General features: G+C 41.6%; 1 protein-coding gene across 3 annotated transcripts in view; it reads left to right on the top strand.

Annotated features, from left to right (window-relative positions):
• Positions 1 to 218: 218 nt before the first annotated feature.
• The window catches only part of ELMOD1 (ELMO domain containing 1), a 111,651-nt gene continuing 88,775 nt past the window's right edge, over positions 219 to 23,094 (top strand). For 2 of the 3 annotated variants that reach the window (XM_075592371.1, XM_075592369.1), the window contains exon 1: positions 219 to 353. The gene's annotated coding sequence lies outside the window, so the exon portion shown is untranslated. The remainder of the gene's footprint in view (positions 354 to 23,094) is intronic. The other variant, XM_075592370.1, reaches the window with a different exon arrangement.

The raw sequence follows: 23,094 nt of genomic DNA, 5'->3' as shown, positions 1-23,094 counted from the left end.
TATAGGCATATGAGGTATGGGGCATTGTATAAGAAACACACACACACACATACATACATACATACATACATACATACATACATACATACATACATACATACATACATACATACATACATACACACACTCTCTCTCTGGTTGGGGTATAAGGTGAGATAATGGGCGTGGTTTCAGGTATGCTTGCTCTGATTGGCCGCAGGCTTCGGGAGCGCGCCTTTGTTGTTCTCTCCCTCGGGAGCGCGCAATCAGGCAGTGAGCGATTGGAGCAACGGGGACAACGGACAGACAGCAGCCTGAGCTTCAGCCACCTCCTGACCATGGGACCCTGAGATACTGGGAGACACCGCGTGCAGGTGAGAGGCAGGGTGTCCTTTACCCATCACTGTGCATGTGTGCAGAGCTGCTCCACACTGACTGAATTTATATTTTGTATTTATATTTTATGTGCGTCCTATTTGTAGGCACGGTGGGCAGCGCAATATATTGCTGGATTAATAGGGTCTTAGATGGGGCTATTGCTGTGAATCCAGTGCTGTCAGAGAAATGCTGCATTGAAAGCACATTAAATAATAATGCAGCATATGTGTTCTGCGGTGCTTTGCAGACCTCCATGGCGCTGGAAGGGTTAACCAGGGATATTTATTCGATGAACCCATTGTGCAGAATCCCAAATGTGATGCACCATTCATTTACTCTTATTAAACTGTAGTGCCATGTATAGACTTTGCAATGCATCGGAGCCCACTCTGGCACCAAAGAGGTTGGAATGGGATATTATTGGGGGCAAGATCGGGATGTGTCTGCATCACCTTGGCAGAAGAATATTAAATGAGCTTTACTGTAGCTAGACGTGTACTGTATTACTGAGCATTCATTTATTAAATACCCAGGTGTTTACTGGGGAGTAGATGTGAGTCCAGAAAATGCAGATAGAGCCCACACAAAATGATTGCAATACTAGGTTTGCAATGTGTATTATTATTATTATTATTATTATTATTATTATTATTATTATGCACCTGTATATTTCACAGCACCTTCCAAATATGGTGTTAAAGACTACTGTATAAACAATGCAACATACAGGAAATAAACCAACATTTGTGTAAATATACATGTGGCATAAGCACGTTGCAGGTCCACTAGGCATTGCAGGGGTTAAATATATATATATATATATATATATATATTTTTTTTATTATTATTATTATTTTTAAGAGGATGCACCTACAGCTGTAGAGGGATGTGATCTGATATTAGTACTTGGTATAGTAATGTCAGATGTGGTCCAAATGGAGGGGTACACTTTTTTAAAAACTGCTAATACAATATAGAGGCTTTGCAATGAATTGCTGTGCATGTGTGTACAGTACATGGATACTCTTCTTTTACGCAGCTGGAATAGGCAGAAGTGAATGTACTGTAAGGTATGTTTTCATCTGGCCATGGATCAGAAGGAAGAGATTCAGCAGGTGTTGGTTTGTACAGTGGGATAGCAAAGAGTAGTGCTCTGGCTGAGGATTTACTTTTAGTGAGAGGGAATGCTCAGGAAGGCTCAAGGATGCACATATATTTATCAACATTACTGCAGTTAACACGATTTGTAATAGGCAGCTCAGTGGAATCTCTTGGGAATAGTAAAATCACACATACTTATTAAACACTATTGGAGTAAACAGCACCTTCTGCACTGTTTGTTGTTTTTGTTTTTTCTGGACAAGCTTGAGCAGGGTAACCAGATCCCCTTTAAAATTGGTTTTGGAAATGCATCTTTTTCAAATGTTTTTTTATTTTTTTAATACCTTCTTCCAAAAGCTGGAAAAGCTTCACCCACAACACTTAATTGTGTTTGTAATGCTTAAAGCAGAATAGAGATCCAGCAAGAAATTTGTATACAGGACAAGTAATTTTAGAGGTCACAGCTCATATTACCTGATGCTCATCATACCTTCCTGCATTAAACATCAGCCAAGTTGAGGGCTCCCTGCTCCCCCTACTACTGGGACGTTTGAACAGGTCCTATTTGCCCCTTTGTGTTGCCATTACTTAAAGATAAGCCAAGATTGGCTACTGTCCTGTTGGGAAAAGTGTAGCTGCCCAAAAGGGGAAGTAGCTTAGAATAGACCATATTTACTAAGCAGTGCTTTTCCAAAAGACACTGCAGAACCAAGTGGTTTACTTGAATGAGCCAAGATGTCTAAATCAGGAAAGTAACTCCTTCCTGTTGCCCCATTATAACCAATGTTAACTGTACTGACTTCATACTGTACATCAGTGCTCGTATGGCTATTTGATATTATGCCTTTGTAGCCCTTTTTCCCTCTAATGTGAAGGGTCTACTAGTGCTGGCGGTACCTGTCAGCTCACAGGGATCTGAGCCTCTGCTACTGGGAGCCTGGGGTAACGAATATACTGAGTGGCAGCGCCTCCACCTGCACGGGGTCCCAATTGGATGGGATCACCCAGAGCAGGAACTATTAATAACAGTCCCCAGATTATAAGAATAACAATAATAACATTTACTGTGAGCAATAACCATAAACCACATGCAGGCAATAGCAATACTAATGGTTACAGCTATACCTCGCCTCGCAGGGCGTTGTCCCACCACCGTGTATCTCCACACCGTGTCCACAGTACCAGAGGTGTCCTTTGGTCACTTCACCCAATAAGTGTCCTCAAAAGATGCCCACCCCTCTAGGCGTGATCAGCGCCTTATTATACCGGTGTTGGTGCACGTTTGGTGAACGGTAAATGCCGGTTGTGTCTACATCCGGGCGCACTAACAACGAGAAGCAGGGGATCCGCCGATCCAACAATATCCTCCGCTAGATGGGATGTCTCCCTCTGGAGTGACTTCCGCAATGATGGTCGTTCCCTCTCTGGCAACAATATCCTCCGCTAGATGGGATGTCTCCCTCTGGAGTGACTTCCGCAATGATGGTCGTTCCCTCTCTGGCAGTCTGGTCCCAGACTGCAACAGCAATAGTTCAAATGAAACCACTGTGGCCCTAAGCTGGCTAATCACTAAAAGGGCAGGATCCCTAACTGAAGGGGCCTTCCCTAAAGCAGCCACAATCTAGGGTGAGTTGGGGCTTAACTGGGGCCTAGAGGATCTCTGGCCTAGTGCAGAGGGTCACAGACCCCTGCACCTATACAACCTCTCCTAGCTGTGTCCCAGCTCCAACTGACAGCAAGCCCTTTGAGCACCAACTGTAACAACTGCCTCGGCAGGGAATCCTAACACTCCTTTGGCCAGGCCTAGTCACCTGACTCTGCAGCAACCTCCCTTCTCCCAAGCTGCAGCGGAGGTAAAAGCCAAACCAGGGACCCCAGGCCACACCTTTATGGCCTTTTTAAATAAATTAGTCCAGTAAAGACCCTTGATACAAAGCCCATGTGTTGTAAATAGCAAGAAGTCTGTGTGGGGCCACATCAATTGATCCATGCAGAGCTGTAATAGATTTAGAAGGTGTCTCACTCCATAGATAGAGCACATGGTTGGGTGGTTTCTGAACCCCTTTGTCTTGTCATTTTAGATAAGGCTCTGAATTGAAGGCCCAGGAAGTTTAAGTGGATTTCTCCACACGTAAGGTCTTTCAGGGTCACTGGGCTTATGAAAATATATGGTGTCTATGAAGGTCTCCAAATCACATATATTCTTATACATGTATTAGAGTGGTTGTTGGGGTAGACAGTAATATTATTTGTGGCTTCGTCCATGAGATTTGTTCTTTGATGTCCTGAATGCCCCAGTTGTGAATTTTGTGAGACTGGACGAGATTCACTGAAAAAAAACAAATATATAGGTTATTTTCAACAAGTACTGTAATGTGGAATTCACTAACTCTGTAGAACAACCAGTTAATGTTAACTAATAGCACTTATCGCTTCACGTCGTGATGAGAGAGAAAGCCATTCTTGAAACAGCGCTGAAGTCCAGTACAAGACGATCCTCTGACTTCAGACACACTGATGCAGAAATTGGATTGAAAATTCTGTATTTATCTCTGAGCAAGTGCAATAATAATTGCAATATTTTGACCATGCCACTACCTTTGCAACAAAACAGCAAAATTATGGTTAAGTTTGAATGGTTTTTTTTATTGCTGCACATGCTCAAAAATGAATAAAACATATATTACACAGAGCAATGAAGAGTGCGATTTTTCTGTTGTAGTCATCTACTTTTTTCGGAAGGATCCGTTCCACCGTGCTGGAGTTTCTTGTTTGTTTCATGTTTTATTGAGGATATTGGAGGATTACTCTATCCCAGAGGTCTGGATTTACTGGAATAGAGTACCTTGGATAGAGCACAACTATCCAGGTTAGTCCCCTTAAGAACTGTGGAACCTGTCTTATGGAACTGCATAATCAATCACAGTATTATTTTATTTCTCTATGTTAACATTGTATATAATTGATAACAGTACAGTATCACATTCAATCGCCTGTTTGAGTAAATACAGCACAACATGAAGTATTTATTTTGTTTCTTGAACCCCCTTGCAGACTCCCACATAACAAGGTTGCAAGCAAATAGGGACACCCGGAAACTTTGAGAAACGATTTAAATAGTTGTGAATACCTATGAAGTAATATATCCTATAGTAGCAGAAAGATAACTATCCCATTTGCAGAGATAATAAAGTCAGTCATTTTTTTATCATTGAAAGCTGTACAGAAATTTAAAACATACATTAAAACATTGATAATCATATTATTGGAGGCTGCTGCCCCACAACCCTTCTACTTTCCATTTTAAAACAGAAATTCAAATATTGTACAAAACAAATAATAATAAACAATCTGCTATTTCTAAATACAGTTTGGAGAGTCCAAAACAATGCTAAACTTATTATTGGCTGTCAGACAGGCCTGCAAGATAGTGAGTTCTTCACAGCAACGTCCAAACACTGTTGAAACTACAGCCAATATTACCCCTTACTGTGACTTAACTCTAAAGGATGTGATCTGCGGTCTCAAGACACGCATATTCGGTTACCATTGCCTATAGATTTGCCTTAACTATGCACTGACTCCTAAATGAAGAATGTACAGTATTGTGGGTTCTCTCTGTACCTGTTACACACAACACAGCCTTGTATTTCTTCGGTTGGGTTTTGTAGATCGAGCACAGGTCGCTAAGCGACAGAGAATCAATTAAACATGTACTGTAATGCAAGTCACACGAGAGAAACACCCACTGGAAATTGCTGCATAGTATGTGTATGTGTGTGAAGCCTAGATGTAGATATCTGAGATATAGAGGAATGCGCAGAGCATGAAAAAAAAAAGGTGTCCTAAATCATAGTGGGGTGTGATTGCTGGATGGGTTGCGTGATGTGAATACATAGAGGGTAATGCGTGTTTGGCTGTTTCTGCACACAGTGGCAATGCATCATTTTCAGATGCTGCTTTAAAGCCACTGGTTAGAGCTGTTTGTGCAAAAAGCAAGCAACTTTAATCACCTGCAGTGAAACAAAGGATGTTCCCTCTGTGGGAATAGCACATGTTGGGCATACATATTTCATGGTAGACAGCAGGCTCTGCAGCTGCGAATGTGGGGCTTAATATAGGGTGCATGGTGTATTAAAATATTTTACATTCAAAAATAAAACTCAGAGGCTAAGAACAATTCCTTCATTTGATGCAAACCCATCTAATGCCAAATTGCTTAAAAAAATAATAATATTCCAACATTATATTTTAACTTCTTTATTTTAATAACTGTGCAGTCCATTATACTGTACTAAGTTAAAAACATACGTCTTTTTTTGCATGTTTATGCTTTTCACCTTTTATTCACCATACTGTAAGCATTTGTTTTTTTTTTATTTTCTGGGTGCATATAAATTGTCCGCTGGTATACGTAACAGGTACTTATTGTTTTGCTGCTAATGTATATCCTTATGTAAGAATCTAAAAAAAAAAAATGAACGCGCTGAATTTATTTAATATAATTTTACTTTCTTGCCATAGTTTTGAGAGAACCTTTGTGTTTGTTACACACATCGGTTTGGGAAAGTGGCCCCCTAGCCATAGGCAGAGGGGTCTCGTGACCAGGAAGGAGCTGGCATTCTCCTCACTGACCCGCCCCCCACACCTTCCTCCCCCGCCCAGGGGAGGAGTTGCAGGAGGGCCTATTTAAGGCCAGGCTGGCGGGTAGCGTGGCTTCTTTGCAGGACATCCGCGTGGTGCTGCCTCCCTCTCCTGTTCCCAGCTTCGCTTATCCGCGTCCCCGCAGTGCCCGGGCGTGCGCATGTGTCCTGGGATGGCTCTCGGATCGCTCGCTCCCATTTCTGTGCAGCCTGTGGATGAGCAGATGTAACTCAACTGGACTTCTCTTGAAAAGCATTACCCTACATTATCATTCTGGATGTCTGTTTTGTGGAGGTTTATTAATTGGAGCATCTAACATGGAAGATTATTTTCAAAGGGCTTGTGTCTAGGGCAGGGAGTTCCTAGGAACCCTTGGGTTCTCCCAGAATTCCAAAAGGGTTCCCTGCAACATTGAGGTCATTTTAAAATTGTACCAAACACAGAAGAATTTATAATACATCTGACTCTAGGGAGTATAACTAAGTGATGCCCTATTTAAAGCAGCAATATGGGTTTCATTTAAAACAAAAATGGTTATTATTACAGGATTGAAGCAAAGGGTCTCCGGAGTTTAGCTGTGCAGTTCAGCTCCGGGACCCCTGCTTCCAGAGATACTTACCTCCGTGGGGGGTGCTGGTACGCCTGTATCTTTTTTCATTTTAAATTTCCCGGTCACGCTGGCCAATAGGAACCCGCACTGGATGATGTCACAGCTTCCTAGTGGTCGGCATGAACGGACAATTTAAAGCTGCCATTATGTTATTCACACAGTTTCTCTGATTGCAGAAATACCAGCACCTCGTACGGAGGGAAGTATTTTTGGAAGCAGGCGGTCCCCAGAGCTGAAATGAACACAGTTCAGCTCCAATGACCTCCTGCTTCAATCCTGTAATAACATTAAAAAAAATATAAAACCCATATTGCTACTTTAATGGGGGCATTATTGTGTTTCTCTAAGCAAAGTTTTAATGTGTGAAAGAATTCTGGATTGTAATGCTATGGCTTATTACATTTAACCCATATTATAGGAGGGGAGGGAAGGGGGGGAAAGAGAGGCGATGATGGTGGGGGAAAGAGGTGATGATGATGATGATGATGATGATGATGATGATGATGATGGTGGTGGGGAAGAGAGAGGTGATGATGGTGGGGGGGAGAAAGGTGATGATGATGGGGGAAGAAAGAGGTGATGATTGTGGGGGGGGAGAGGTGATGATTGTGGGGGGGGAGAGGTGATGGTATGGGGGAGAGAGAGGTAATGGTGGGGGGAGAGAGGATGATGGTGCGGGGGAGAGAGGTGATGATGGTGGGGGGAGTGGTGAGGTTGGTGGGGGGGAATAGAGGTGAGGATGGTGGGGGGGAGAGAGGTGATGTGGGGGAGAGAGGAGGAGGGTTGAGAGATGATGAGGGGTAGAAATGATGAGGATGAGCATGAGGGGAGGGAGAGATGATGATGATGATGATTATGATGGGGAAGGAGAGATGATGATGAGGGATAATAAGAGCGAGGATCAGGGAGATAATGTGGGAGGGAGAAAAAAATTGCAGTCAGTATTGATATTAATGGGGCCCTGAATTTTTTTTTTGCTCGGGGGCCCGCACATGTCTAGCTACGCCACAGCTAATATCAAATATCACACAATGTTTACAATAGTTTTTGATTTTTGATACTTTCGATCAAATTAGCATCCCGTGTATTTGATATTTTGTATTCTATCCATTTTGACCATGAGTTTTTGCTTAGAGCCTTTTCCTGCTATTTACACCGCTTGTTGAACAAAATCTGTGGTATATACAGTATGTGGACTTTAATTGTGTGCTGAACAGCTTATATTAGTCACAAATCAGGCACAATAAGTTTATAGTAGGTTAAATAGTGTTTAAAAAAAATCCTCCATCGTACAGCCAAGCACTCATGAACATATTGACATGTTTTCCACTGGTCTCAAAAACTTGCTTTGCCCTATTGTTGCATGTACTTCAGGGATTAAATATAAATGGAGGATTCTGGGAAATGACATGTAAATGAGCACTGTGAGTGTGTCTCAAATCGTGTGTTTCAGTTGCCAGCTTTGCGGTACAAAATGCTTAATACAGCATCTCATTGCCCCAAATCCTCAGGAGTGGAGCTGTGCAAACTTGTTCTGGCTCGTTTCAGAACAGTTACTGCACATTTAAAAAAGAAAAATATGTTGGAAATGTTGGAGTTAATGGCTATATGTTGATTTGCGGATTTAAATTTGACTACTTCTCTATTTGTCAATATTCACCAAGCCTGCTAACTTGGACCAAGCTCTGGCCCACCTCTACTCAGAAGACTTCTCTCATACGCTTCAAACAAGTTAGAAGAAATGAAGAAAAAGCTGCACCAACAATTTTAGGGTTCAATGTTATTCCAAACTGATATTTGGAATGTGTTTTAACCCACAGCACATCAATCTGCAAAAGCCCCAGTTTTAAATACCCTGTGAAAACCACTGTTACATTACACTGCACTGCTAAAATTTGGTTGGAGATTTTTTTCCCACTTCAACAAATCGTGCCCCAACAATGATTCTGGCTTCCCAGTGGCCCCAAGTGTATCTGTGTGCTTAGGTTAGTTAGCCCGTTGGATCTCTTTCTACAATCTGACTTCCAGTCACAGTGAGATCTGAAAGTTCTTAATAGTTATAGATGTCATTTGAGTCAATTGGTCAGCATTAGCAAGGAAGGAACCTTATTTTACCCAAGCATTGAATTAATACTTAGGGGGGGGGGGATAGTAATATTAAATGGGACCTCTGTCCCAATTTGACACTACCAAAGCTACCTTGTGATTTATCCAAGCTTGTGAATTGCTAAACAAAGACCTCTCAGATTCTTTTCAAAATACTGCTTGCTGCTTTGTTATCTAGGCCCGTTCTATACTGCATGCGGCCGTGCGAACGCGCGTGCACGTGCCGCATGCTTTTCCCTGTTATAGAGCCGGGAGCTACAGGTAGTGTGTGTGTGTGTGTGTGTGTGTATATGTATGTATGTGCATAAGTTGTCTGAGTGAAGAAAGTCCTAAATAAGATTTTTTTTTAAGAAAAAGAAAAGTTTAATAAATATTTTTTTATTTTTATTTGTGCACTCATTGACACACACACACACACACACACACACACACACATCCATACAAACACACATCCACACATACATACACACACATACATACATACACACACATACATTTGAGCGCCGGTAGCGGCACAAAATCATCCTTCCCACCCTCTTTGCCGCTGTCTGTCGGCTCCCCGCTCCCTGCCGTGCGCGCGCGGCCCTTGTATAGAAGGGCTGGCTGACCTCAGCCATCTATAACTGCCGTGCGCGTGCATGGCGTAGCACGCCCCGGCACTATAGAACCAGCCTTATTCCTTTGTAGGCGTGGTGTTGTTTCTTAGAGACACGTTTCAGTAAATATGGCCGTTGGTGCTTTACAGGTTAAGACCATTTAATAAATATGGTTCTTAATGTACACTTTATGGATATCATGTTCAGGGCCACCAACAGATTACCTGGGGGCCAGGACAAGAGCTTTGCCTGCCCACTCCCTGTGTCGGCACCGTGTCCCGTGTGTGCACCACCCCCTCCCACCCCATTTAATCGGCTTTGCGAGCCCTCCCCTTTCACACCTGTATTTCTCCCTCCCCTCCCTCTCTTACACCTCCTCTCCCCCTCTGCTTTCACTCAATTACACCCCTCTCATTCAATCCTGCTCCCTCAATCCCACCCATTTCCCCCTCCTCCCCTGGCCACACACACGATTCCCCCCAATACCCATACAATTCCCCCTCTCACACTGCCCACACAACGCCCCCAATACACACACAAGACCCCACCCAATACAAAACTACTCCCCAGAATACAGACACCACTACCCACCCAAATACAGATACCACTACCCACCCAAATACAGATACCACTACCCACCCATATACAGACACCCCTACCCACCCATATACAGACACCACTGCCCACCCAAATACAGACACCACTACCCACCCAAATGCAGACACCACGTCCCACCCAAATACAGACACCGCTACCCACCCAAATACAGACACCACTACTCACCCAAATACAAACATCACTACCCACCCAAATACAGACACCACTACTCACCCAAATACAAACATCACTACTCACCCAAATACAGACACCACTACTCACCCAAATACAAACATCACTACTCACCCAAATACAGACACCACTACTACCACCCAGACACAATTACCACCTCTACCCCCCAGATACAATTACCACCACTACCCCCCAGATACAATTACCACCACTACCCCCCAGATACAATTACCACCACTATCCCCCAGATATAATTACCACCACTACCCCCCCCCCGGGGTACCATTACTACTAACGTAAGATACAATTACCAGCCCCAAATACAATTCAATTACCACTTCCCCCACAAACACAATTACTTCCCCCACAAATACAACTATCCCCCCCCCCATAAATACAACCCCCGTCCTGCAAATACAATTGAAGTCGTTCAATAGGAAATTGCGATGTCACATGATGACATGGCGGCTTCCTATTGGACTGCGAGATTGCGGCTTCTACGGTCGCTATGTTGATTGCCCAAAAGGGATTGGAAACGCTGGCATATAAAAAGGTAAATATCTCAGGATCCCCGGAGCTACAAATAATGCCGTTCAACTTCAGGTCCGATTCGGTAAAAAAAAAAAAGTTTTAAACAAATTGAGTCGGTGGGGTTCCTGCTTTAATGTCTGACAAGGAAAAAAGATACAGCTATGTGTTTTGATTGTCCATGTTCTACCTGAACATAAGCCAAACGAAAAAAATTATAATATTGTAATCCTGAGTTTATTCTGAACCGTATAACCCAAGTATATGTTGAAATCAGTTTACGTTACAGGATGGCTATCTGTTTAGACAGATGAATCATGTTCACCCCTCCCAAACCACCACTCTCATGACTTCAGCAGAACACCAAGTCCTTGTATGCTTCTTGCTTTGTCACAACAATTACGTCCCAGTTGAAGCAGATTTAGTAAGGTGTTGAAGTAGTGTAATGTAGACAAGTCATGTTATCCTCATGGAAGCAAATGAATTAAAAAAAAAAAAACACAGTGTCCTCTGGTATCATATTCTTTCTTTGTAGCACGTTCATGGATACGTGTGATTCTTCGTCAACAGTGTCAGTGTTAGAGAAGCAGAAGTTGGTAGAAATGACAAGGATACTTATTGTGACTTACTAGTAACAATTTGGACGTGATGTTATTTTCTTTCAGGGAGACTGTCACAAATCAGATGTGGGTTACCTTGTTCTCAGTAACCTGCTGTAACTTGCTTTCCTGACTTGCACTGCTGTTTTAAATCTTATACGTGGATCTTACTGGCTGTCGAAATTTGAGTGAGTTCCCCGAGAAGAGGCCACTACAAATTATTCTTTTAACTTGTATGACTTTATTTATTTTGCCATTAAAATGTACAGTATACAGTATATGCAGCCTAGAATGCATTGCAATGGAAAATAAAATAAATGCATACAAATAAAAAGATTATAACTTAAAATAGTGAAGTAACAAACTCCCATATCTGAATGATCCTAAATTAGAAGTATAAGGGCAAAGTTGGTAGTCACTGTTAAAACATTTAATATAACATTGTTCTGACAAGAAAATAATTATTCTAGAGAGACTAATTCGGATTGTAGATTTCAGCCACGAGTACACACATGAATAATACCAACACCAGTTGTTAGTCAAATACAATTTATAGCTTTGGTTATTTTCAGCATCTTACAGCAATCAGGATACCGCACAATATCAACCAGGGGACCCCCACCATTTCAAAGATGAAATGTCTGGTAGTTGTATTTCTGTGATCACGTTTGTCTTACACGCAGAACTGATCACACTCCCGATCTGCCGCAGAGGAAGGTCTGTTAAACTTGTGTGCTGGACAACCCAATCAGGAAACACATTCAGCCAGCCAAGGGGTCAGCTAGGAACTGGGGGAAGCCAGCTAGACTAGCGCTTCTCATAACAACCATTGTACAGCAACATCTATTCACAGCAAAAGCAACTTAATTTCATCATCATAGACATTTTAGTAAGAGACAAAAAGTTAACCCATTATATGCCTAGGCTATCAGAAGCAGGACAGGACAAGCCCTACTCTCCTTACAAACTTATTCTCATAATGTCACAAAGGATTTTATTTCTGGAAAATACTTGAAATAGATCACCTAGGCATATGCAGCACATATTCCGTTTGCTTGAATGGTTAAGGCCTATTGAAAATTAGCTGTATTGCAGCTTGCATTCTTTGAATTTGGGGAAATGTGGGGCACCCTATTGAAAATAAAAGAACTATATCTATACCTGTTCAGCAGCTGTGAAGTCTCCCCTGTTTTTCACTGTGTGCCCCTGGACAATATGATAGAACCCCCTTCCCCCACATACGTCATGATACATGTTAGTGCACATGCCTTGTGGGTATGGTCCTTCGCCAATATCCAACCTGCCTCTTAGTAACACCATACAGTAATTGCTGCTTTTGTCTATATTTTTTAAGGCAAAGAATACTTTTAGATTGTTTCTATTATGCGTTAAAATATCTTTCCCAGCATTTTCATTTTGTTTTGTCTAGTTAAACATCTTTGCTAAACATGTTTGTTGTTCAGGTCCTTATAGTTCCTGGAGTAGTATGCATATAGCGGATCTGTAGTACCTAAAGTTGGTCAGAAGGTAGTTTTGGTCAGTAGGCGATCTGTGAGAGCCTCTTCACCATACCGTCTGGCTCTGGTTTGTGTAATGCACAATGATGTTTTAATAGAAGCGCAGGACCCACTGAATTCTTGCTTTTGAGGTTGCTTAAATTATCCTTCAGTCCTTCGTTGTAGAGATGGGCTGCAACAAGCTGGGCCGCATTACTTTTGAATGGCAGGCCAGGTCCCCAGTCTGCCTGCCTGCTTTTTACTGCTGCCAATCTTCATATCCTTGGTCAGAAGGCAAACCCTTAATGTCACAGGAAAGCCGTATTCTCCTTCTCCATTCATCCAATGCTGCCAGTGGTTGAAGGGGTGAGGAGGGAGGGGGAGGGGTTGCCACAAAATGCTGATTTTAGATATTCTCGAAACCATGGAAATCTTGTGCAGGAGACGAGGAATGATTTGTTTGACAATCATTTATCAACTTTAATCAGAAAGCTGTTTCTCCTGATATAATATACCTATGAAATCGAATCGGTTTAAGTTACCTGTAACAGGGACTTATCGCTGTTTGGATAAAGCTGCCTCAGAGCTCTGAATCCAGCATGGAGCTGGTTAATTGCAGCCACTCAATTAGCCAGTCTCCACCTGGACTAATCAGAGCTCTGTGAAGCCTCATGTGAGACACAGGAGGGAGATTTTTTCCTCAGCACACAACGGTGCTGGCATGAAGAGAGGATCTTGAATACACAGGAGGACTATGTATTGACTGCAAGACACAAGGGGACAAGACCTCTTTTCCTGGACGCAGAGGACCCAGGAACTTACCAGAGGCTGGACCCTCAAGCACACCAAGACACCTGGACACCTCTGACCTGACGGGCCACCTGCTTTAAGTTACCGCTGAGACTTTGGGGTGGTGGGCTGAAAAGGGGCTTATCCTCTCAGTCTTGTAAGAGATGGACTGGGGGAAGTAAGTTAGCTTTTACAAAGGGATAGGTGTTTGTTGTTTTTGTATATTTTTGTTTGCTGTACTGTTTAAAGGGACAGGCTAAATAAAATATTTTAATTCACCCTATCCATTTGCATACCTCTGCACATATCTCTTACATATTGTTTCAGAAGTGGGATTAGAGGTGGCCCTTGAATTTCAAACGGGCCCCGGAGACTGCCTGTGGAACCTTTTGTGCTTTTGCCTGCATACAGTTCCTACAACAGCCTTAGCAACAAAACAAAGACTCATGTGCAGAAGTGACCAGAATTAAAGGGCTACACATCCTGGCAGGAAAACTACACTGCACTGGAGACAGCCACAATGCCACAGTTTGATTGGGAGGACTGTGACAGGCGGTGACCCACACAAGGGACTGCTGCTGTGACTAGAATCTACCCCACCACTTGTGTGGAAAAAAAACCTTGGAATTTAAAATGGCTGTCCAGCTGAAGTCAAATACAGACAATAATGGGGAAGAAAATGTGTTCCTGGTGTAAAGAGCCCAGCCATACAGAGCAGTGTCCCTTCAGGCCTTATTCCGATGATGAGGATGATCCCTATGTGGCCCCAGAAAAAGGGCAGCAGCCAGAGGAATATGTTTTTCAACAAGCCAAGGAAATGCACCTGCAAGCAATGCGTGGTGGTCACAAGGAAAGTACAGACGTTTTTCTTAGCAAGTGCACATCCAGTATCACTGATGAGAAAGAATGTGTGCACAATACTGCTGATGTTTCAGAACCTACCAAAGTAAAGAAGAAAAAGTCTACGGAGACGCCTGTGAGAGCTACAAACTCTGCAAGTAAAGTCTGCTCACCTGTTGGACTACCAGCTGGGGTGCTAGTGAATACAGAGAAAACAGCTGCAATAGCGCCTCCTGAAGTCCGGAAGAAAAATACACCTAATACTGCCAAAATGGAGGACAAGATGTTGCGTTTCTGTAATGAACCCGACCCCACGGAAGAGTGACCCTTCTGGTCCTATGAGGATAAGGATGAAGATATCTCTTATGGGGAACCCGAACCGAGTCACACCCACAAAACAGCCCATGAATGGTGGAGGTGTCTGAACTCGGTACGCACCGAAAAGACCGTTCTCTATGATGACGAATGGGATCGGCAGGAGCAGCAGATTGTCCAAAACAAAGAGGCGAAAAAATAAAAGCAGTTCTTCACTTACCATGGAAGGAACAGACACTTCCGCAGATCCCACAGAGAAAAGGGGGGTCCGAGATGCCCTGCAGCCTAGAGAAAATGGAGGATTTGTCCCGCGGATGAGAGTATATCCAGAGGTCCCAAGGCAGAAGTCGTGTATACCAAAGAAGTGTCTGTACGGTGCTAACTGAGAAACCCTCAACAAAACTATACCAGGGAAGTGGAACCAGAACCAATAAGTGACGACCCCTTGACCAGCACTGCAAGCTGCCAGACATGTCTGTGAACAATTGAAACTGAAGAGAGAACATAATGCTGAGCTACAGAAGATAGTGCTCACAATTTACTCTTTGGCCAGGACCGAATAGGAGGATCTAAAGACTGATCTAGATACTGCAAACACTACTATTACTGCCATGGAAGAAAAGAAAAGCAAGGCAGACAAACTGATTGGCAACCTGAAACAGAAATATAAGGTGGCTCTGCAAGAGGTTCATGCTCTCAGCACAGAGGTGGAACACTCTTGCCCAGAGAGCCACAGTCTAAACACAGAGCTGTGTATGTTGAAGGAAGCCTATGAGAATGCCCCGAGTGATTTAGAGACTGTAAAGAGAGAGAATGCAAGTCTGGAAAAGGAATATTCTGATTTGTCTGACCAGGCCAGTGAAGGAAATGAGAAGCTTCTTCAAGCAGGAAAAGTGAAGAAACAATTGGCCCCGGAAAAGTAAGAAGTACAGGCAGCACTGCAGAATGAGTGAGAAGGCTGGAAAAAGAACGTCTCTCCCTTGAGCAGCGTACACAAGCAGAGCATATACTGCAGATTTCTTCCAAAGAAAGGGGAGTGCAGATGTTGGAAAGCATGTATAAAACAAGAAATAAAAAATGCACAAAAGTGAAGCCAATATGGGTGAATTATAAAGTGTTTTAAACAGGGTGTTACACTCACAAATTCCCTCTAAATGGATGGCATGTCAGAGACTCCATCTCTCTCTGACTGGAGCAAGGTGTACTACAGCTTCGTGGGTAGCCAGAAAAAGAGGTCAATCTTTCCAATTTTCCTCAAAAAGAAAGAAAACTCACACTGGTGTAGTATATCTATCCATGTAAGGTGGAAATGACAATAACATATAGCAAATGTGCACTCACATTCTGCACAAAGGCAATGTGCATATCAATAGTGAAGATTCCCTGGTCCCACAGCCAGTCTCAGTCCTGCCTTTGCATCTTCCTGGTTACGCGCGTCCCTCGCGTGAGTGGAACACCCTGTTTATAACACTTTATAATTCACCGATATTGGCTTCACTATTGTGCATTTTTTATTTCTTGTTTTATACGTGCTTTCTACGTGGATCTGCGCTCCCCTTTCTTCAGAAGAAATTTGCATCTACTTGGACCAAGGATCAGTCCTTTAAGGGTGTATGTCCAGAAAAAAAGGAGAATGAACTCAAAAGTTCCATATGCTACACAATCATATGTAGAGGTATACAATCACTGTCCAGGTAAAGCCAAGGATTGGAATCTCCAAGCAGGTATAAAATATAAAGTACATGAAATATAAACATGGGGTGGTGTTTGATTATATGAAGGAATCAGTCGGAGGTTAATGAGCAAATGTGGACAAGGGGCACAGAGAAAAATGACCACCGTCAGACTAACTGTGACCCATAAGAGTCCCAATAATGCTAACCTTACCGACTGGTCTCACAAACCACCCTTTTCAGCCATGTAAAAGCTTGATGACGTGCCCCGTGATGAGCCATAAACCGCTAACGGGTATGCCGTGGCTGGGAAAAACACGTGTGTGTGGCGTTCCTGAGAGAGACGCCGGCCGTGGAAACCGCCACTCCGCTGGAGGCTTGCAAGCCTGCCCCTCACCTCACCGATGTGTGTGGAAGCTGTATGCGAGCTGTGCCTCTGCAACAGACTGTGCTGGTCTGGGAGCCCATGTGGTGGTGCGTGCGCGTGCACTGATCTTCCTGGGGCTGTACGTGAGAGCCAGCCGCGGCGCTGAGAGCGGGGGTCGCTGTGCGGTATCCTCCGGCGTCTGTCAGCTGGATAACGCCTTCCGTGAATCAATATCACCTACTGTGTTAGGAGATGCCTGTGTGCTCCATACAAAAAGGCATAGCAAGGTTGTAGAAGAAAAAGAATGGTCACTACGTCCTGAAGCACCGATCACAAGCTTGGTAGATTAAAAAGTTCTTTATTACAAAAAGCTGGACATCAAGATACAAGCTCTGACGCGTTTCATCCCGTACAAGGGACTTTATCAAAGATACTTGTTACTTGCACCAGGCACATATATATAGGTACAAACAAAATCTGATTGGTCTACTCCAAACACAGACTCAGCAGATTGTAATCATCACAATGAGTAGCGACTCCCATGTGTAGTATATTAACCTCTGCCAGTCTGGTAGAAGACATGCTAACATATATATACAATAGACAATGTGTGTACATAGAATTTTTTCAATGTGATTAAAAACAACGAAACATGATGTCAAGCATAATAATAAAAATTAGATATTCCATGGACGTCCAAGGGAAATACAGATGTATAATATGTATATAAATAAAAGATATACAAAGATAAGAAAATGAGAAAATTACAAAAATTCATAACCATTATTAACGCTAAATAATCCCGATATGTACTATCATTATTTTATTTCAATCATTTAATAGATACATAAAGAGAAATTATGAGTTAAAAAAATCATACATATAAGATCTTGAACTCAATAGGTAACCACCTATATATTCTATATTAATCCAACAGAAAATGTTTCAGCTCCCAATCTGAATTCATTCCAAAAGGGTAAAGGGAGTTAAGCATATATATCCAGTACATTTCTCTTTTGTTTAGCCTGTTTTCTCTATTGCCGCCTCTTGGGTGATGTGGTATATGTTCAATGGCAGTAAAAGAAAAATTACCAATGCCTCCCATTGGGCATTGGGAGAAATGCCTGGATACTGGATGTATTAAATCATGCTTTTTTATTAACCGGGTATGTTCAGCTATGCGTAATCTCAATGATCTAATTGTGCGGCCTACATATTTGTGGCCACAAGCGCACGCGAGAACGTAAACCACATAGGATGTATTGCAGTTTAAAAAGTTGTTGATATTAAACTTCTTTTTATCATTGGAATGCATAATGAATTTTGCTCGAAGTGCATATTGGCACATTGAACAATTTGCGCAACTGAAGAAACCTTTGGGTATATTAGTGATTCTTGGGCTTCTTCTGTTTGAATCGAACAGGCTGGGAGAGAAATGTGAGGCCAAGGTTTTGGCCTTGCGAAAGGTAAACCTTGGACCACTAGACAACGAGGGGCCTATATCTTCATCTAGCAAAAGTGTATGCCAATGTTTTTGTACGATTTTAGAGATTGATGAAGACTGTGAACTATACGTGGTTATAAAGAATGGACTCTGTGTAGAATTATTAACCGTATTATTTGATTTTTTCAGATTTTTTGAATGTTTTTTTCTAGAGACAGTTTCTTGAATGAGATTATCTCTATCCATAGAATCTGCTCTCATGAAGGCAGCATCTATGTCACTAGTTGAGTAACCCCTGGCCTTGAATCTATCAGACATTTCTTTTGATCTTGACAGAAAAGTATCTTTTGTTGAACATAATCTTTTTAGTCTCATAAATTGAGATCCAGGAATATTCCTTATCAATGAGCGGGGATGGCAACTCCGCGCATTGAGAAGCATATTCCTGGAGTTCTCCTTTCGATAAACATCGGTCTGTATGTTCATCTCATTATCAACGTACAGTGTTAAATCTAAATAATTTATATGATTCATATTGTGCTCAAAAGTGAATTTAATATTATAATCATTGGTGTTTAAATAGTGGATAAAAGAAATAAGGGTGTTCTCATCACCATCCCAAATAATAATCAAATCGTCAATATATCTCTTAAAAAAGATGATATTTTGACGGAAAGGATTGTTAGCGTGATAAATAAATTGTGACTCCCAAAAACCCATAAATAAATTAGCGTAAGAAGGTGCAAAACTGGTGCCCATAGCGGTGCCTAATTTTTGTAGATAAAACCGTGAGTCAAACATAAAATAATTGTGTGTGAGTAAAAAAAATATAGATTCTTGTAAAAAAGTGCAAAGTGAAATTGATAAAGTGGATAAATCTAAAAAGTGTCGTACAGCTTTAAGTCCGTGATTGTGATCAATAATGGAGTACAGGGAGGTCACATCTAATGTGACCCACCTATACTCCTTAGTCCATGTGATATCCTGTACCTTGAAAATGAGATCCGATGAGTCTCTGATATAGGAGGGAAGTTGAAGAACCAGGGGTTGTAGGAACTTGTCCACATACCGCGATAACCCATCTCCCAAAGATCCAATGCTCGCCACTATTGGTCGTCCAGGAGGGTCGACTAGCGATTTATGGATCTTTGGGAGGTGGTGGAATACCGGAATCACGGGATGTGGACAGTTCAGAAATTCAGTCTCTTTTTGACTAATGACATTAAGAATACTGCCCATGGTTAATAGTTCGGTCAATTCTAGAGAATAAGATGAAGTTGGATCTTTTTTAAGAGCCTGATATGAGTTGTCATCACAAAGCTGCCTAAGTGCTTCTCTTTTGTACTGTTCAGAGGACAATATCACTAGGGCTCCCCCTTTGTCTGCATGTCTGATCACGATATCCGAATTGCTCTTAATGTGTTCAATTTGTTGTACTTCAGAGTAAGTTAAATTCCCAGAACTAATATTAGAATAAGAGAAACCTTGAGAAAGAAATTTCAAATCACGTTCGACCAACCTTTCAAAAGTAGTTATGGATGGCCCTCTATTATAATTCGGGCAAAATACAGATTTTTTCTTATAGCCCGAGTCCTCTGAGCCAAAAAAAGGTTGGACGAATGTATTAATAGGCTCTCCTTGTGACAGTAACAGAGTTTCCATGTCTGAAATTACACAATTTTCTTGGAAATTTAAATCCTGAGGCAGATCAGAATTTGACTCTATTGGTATCGATGGAACCCCATCTGATTTTTTACCCAACAATCGATTTCTAGAACTAAATAGCTTTTTTAAAAGAGAGTTTGCGCGTAAATTTCTGGAGGTCTATAATTGTTTGAAACAATTGGAATTTTTGAGTGGGTGCGAATCCTAAACCTTTATTCAAAAGATTCAACTGATCCAAGGGAAGATCTACACCTGATAAGTTTATAACATTATCAGGAAGATTTATTCGTATTTCTTCCTCTTGGACCTGCCTCTGCTTTCCTCGTTTCCTTTGTGACCTTCGTGTTCTCCTCGGCCCTTTAGGTTTGACTGTAAAAAAGCCGAGGAGGGTTGGCCTGATGATTTAGAAACTCTTGGTTGAAATGAGGAAGAGGCACTCCTATCATCATAACCTGTGGCTCCACGATCGCCCCTGGAATGGCCAGTAAATCTATCAAAGGACACCGACTGAGACCTAGTCTCATAGTCCGATACATCTGATTCAAAACTTGAGGTCTCAGTTCTAGTGTTCTTCAAAATAGATTTATTTGGATTTTTATTAGACCAATTTTTTGATTGTTTTGGATTCCCCCTTGGTGTACTGGAACCTACAAATTCTTTTGTGGTTTGTGGTTTTTGCTAACAGTATACCTGACTTTTGGTATAATCTATACGATCTCTCTCGAATTTAGAGTGTTTTTTCTCGCTAATAGTCTCTTCTATTGAGTCCACATTAAAAGAAAGCGTTTTATCATTTTTTGTAAATTGTTCCATTTTGGAAAATGGTTTTAGTTTGTTTTGTAAAATTGCTATCTCTTCCATAAGTTTAGATTTCTCTAATGTTTTTTGTTGGATAATAAGCTCCATAAGCTGTCTAGAACATGTGTCTAAAGTTTTTATCCAATCTTGTTCAAATTTATTACTTGTGAACCCAAAAGAGGGCACCTTTTTAATACGTAGCCCCCTAGGGATTCTGTCACATCTAATATAATTCTCTAGTGAGGTAATGTCCCACCAGAGTCTTATATTAAGGACTAGAAGTTTTTCTAATTTAACAAAATAGTGTGTCAGATCTGATGGTTCGTCACATGTTATATCAAAAATACCATCAAAAAGATGTGCAGCTTTTCTGGAGCGTCTAGTATTATCCCCACAAGAATGAACAAATGTATCAATCTCTATATCAGATACAGCAACTATATCCTCATTGGATTCCTCCATGGTTAGTCACAATTATAAATCGCACAAATTAGAAATAAATTAATAAGGGTAATTTAAACAGCTTGTGAAGGGTTAACCTGAGCAGAAAATTGCAAGAGTAGAGAAACAGTGAATGATTAATTAATTAATAATTAATTATTAAATGTGTAAGATAAGAATTGATCTTCACATGAATATATAAGCATGAATTCTAATTTCAAACACATATGATGAGCAAAAATGGAATACAAGTCAATGTCCAGAAAAAAAGGAGAATGAACTCCAAAGTTCCATATGCTACACAATCATATGTAGAGGTATACAATCACTGTCCAGGTAAAGCCAAGTATTGGAATCTCCAAGCAGGTATAAAATATAAAGTACATGAAATATAAACATGGGGTGGTGTTTGATTATATGAAGGAATCAGTCGGAGGTTAATGAGCAAATGTGGACAAGGGGCACAGAGAAAAATGACCACCGTCAGACTAACTGTGACCCATAAGAGTCCCAATAATGCTAACCTTACCGACTGGTCTCACAAACCACCCTTTTCAGCCATGTAAAAGCTTGATGACGTGCCCCGTGATGAGCCATAAACCGCTAACGGGTATGCCGTGGCTGGGAAAAACACGTGTGTGTGGCGTTCCTGAGAGAGATGCCGGCCGTGGAAACCGCCACTCCGCTGGAGGCTTGCAAGCCTGCCCCTCACCTCACCGATGTGTGTGGAAGCTGTATGCGAGCTGTGCCTCTGCAACCGACTGTGCTGGTCTGGGAGCCCATGTGGTGGTGCGTGCGCGTGCACTGATCTTCCTGGGGCTGTACGTGAGAGCCAGCCGCGGCGCTGAGAGCGGGGGTCGCTGTGCGGTATCCTCCGGCATCTGTCAGCTGGATAACGCCTTCCGTGAATCGATATCACCTGCTGTGTTAGGAGATGCCTGTGTGCTCCATACAAAAAGGCATAGCAAGGTTGTAGAAGAAAAAGAATGGTCACTACGTCCTGAAGCACCGATCACAAGCTTGGTAGATTAAAAAGTTCTTTATTACAAAAAGCTGGACATCAAGATACAAGCTCTGACGCGTTTCATCCCGTACAAGGGACTTTATCAAAGATACTTGTTACTTGCACCAGGCACATATATATAGGTACAAACAAAATCTGATTGGTCTACTCCAAACACAGACTCAGCAGATTGTAATCATCACAATGAGTAGCGACTCCCATGTGTAGTATATTAACCTCTGCCAGTCTGGTAGAAGACATGCTAACATATATATACAATAGACAATGTGTGTACATAGAATTTTTTCAATGTGATTAAAAACAACGAAACATGATGTCAAGCATAATAATAAAAATTAGATATTCCATGGACGTCCAAGGGAAATACAGATGTATAATATGTATATAAATAAAAGATATACAAAGATAAGAAAATGAGAAAATTACAAAAATTCATAACCATTATTAACGCTAAATAATCCCGATATGTACTATCATTATTTTATTTCAATCATTTAATAGATACATAAAGAGAAATTATGAGTTAAAAAAATCATACATATAAGATCTTGAACTCAATAGGTAACCACCTATATATTCTATATTAATCCAACAGAAAATGTTTCAGCTCCCAATCTGAATTCATTCCAAAAGGGTAAAGGGAGTTAAGCATATATATCCAGTACATTTCTCTTTTGTTTAGCCTGTTTTCTCTATTGCCGCCTCTTGGGTGATGTGGTATATGTTCAATGGCAGTAAAAGAAAAATTACCAATGCCTCCCATTGGGCATTGGGAGAAATGCCTGGATACTGGATGTATTAAATCATGCTTTTTTATTAACCGGGTATGTTCAGCTATGCGTAATCTCAATGATCTAATTGTGCGGCCTACATATTTGTGGCCACAAGCGCACGCGAGAACGTAAACCACAT

The sequence above is a fragment of the Ascaphus truei genome, chromosome 3, assembly GCF_040206685.1.
Source record: "Ascaphus truei isolate aAscTru1 chromosome 3, aAscTru1.hap1, whole genome shotgun sequence".
Classification (NCBI taxonomy): Eukaryota; Metazoa; Chordata; class Amphibia; order Anura; family Ascaphidae; genus Ascaphus; species Ascaphus truei.
The sequence above is the reverse complement of the archived record's forward strand: the minus strand, read 5'-3'. Positions and strand labels throughout refer to the sequence as shown.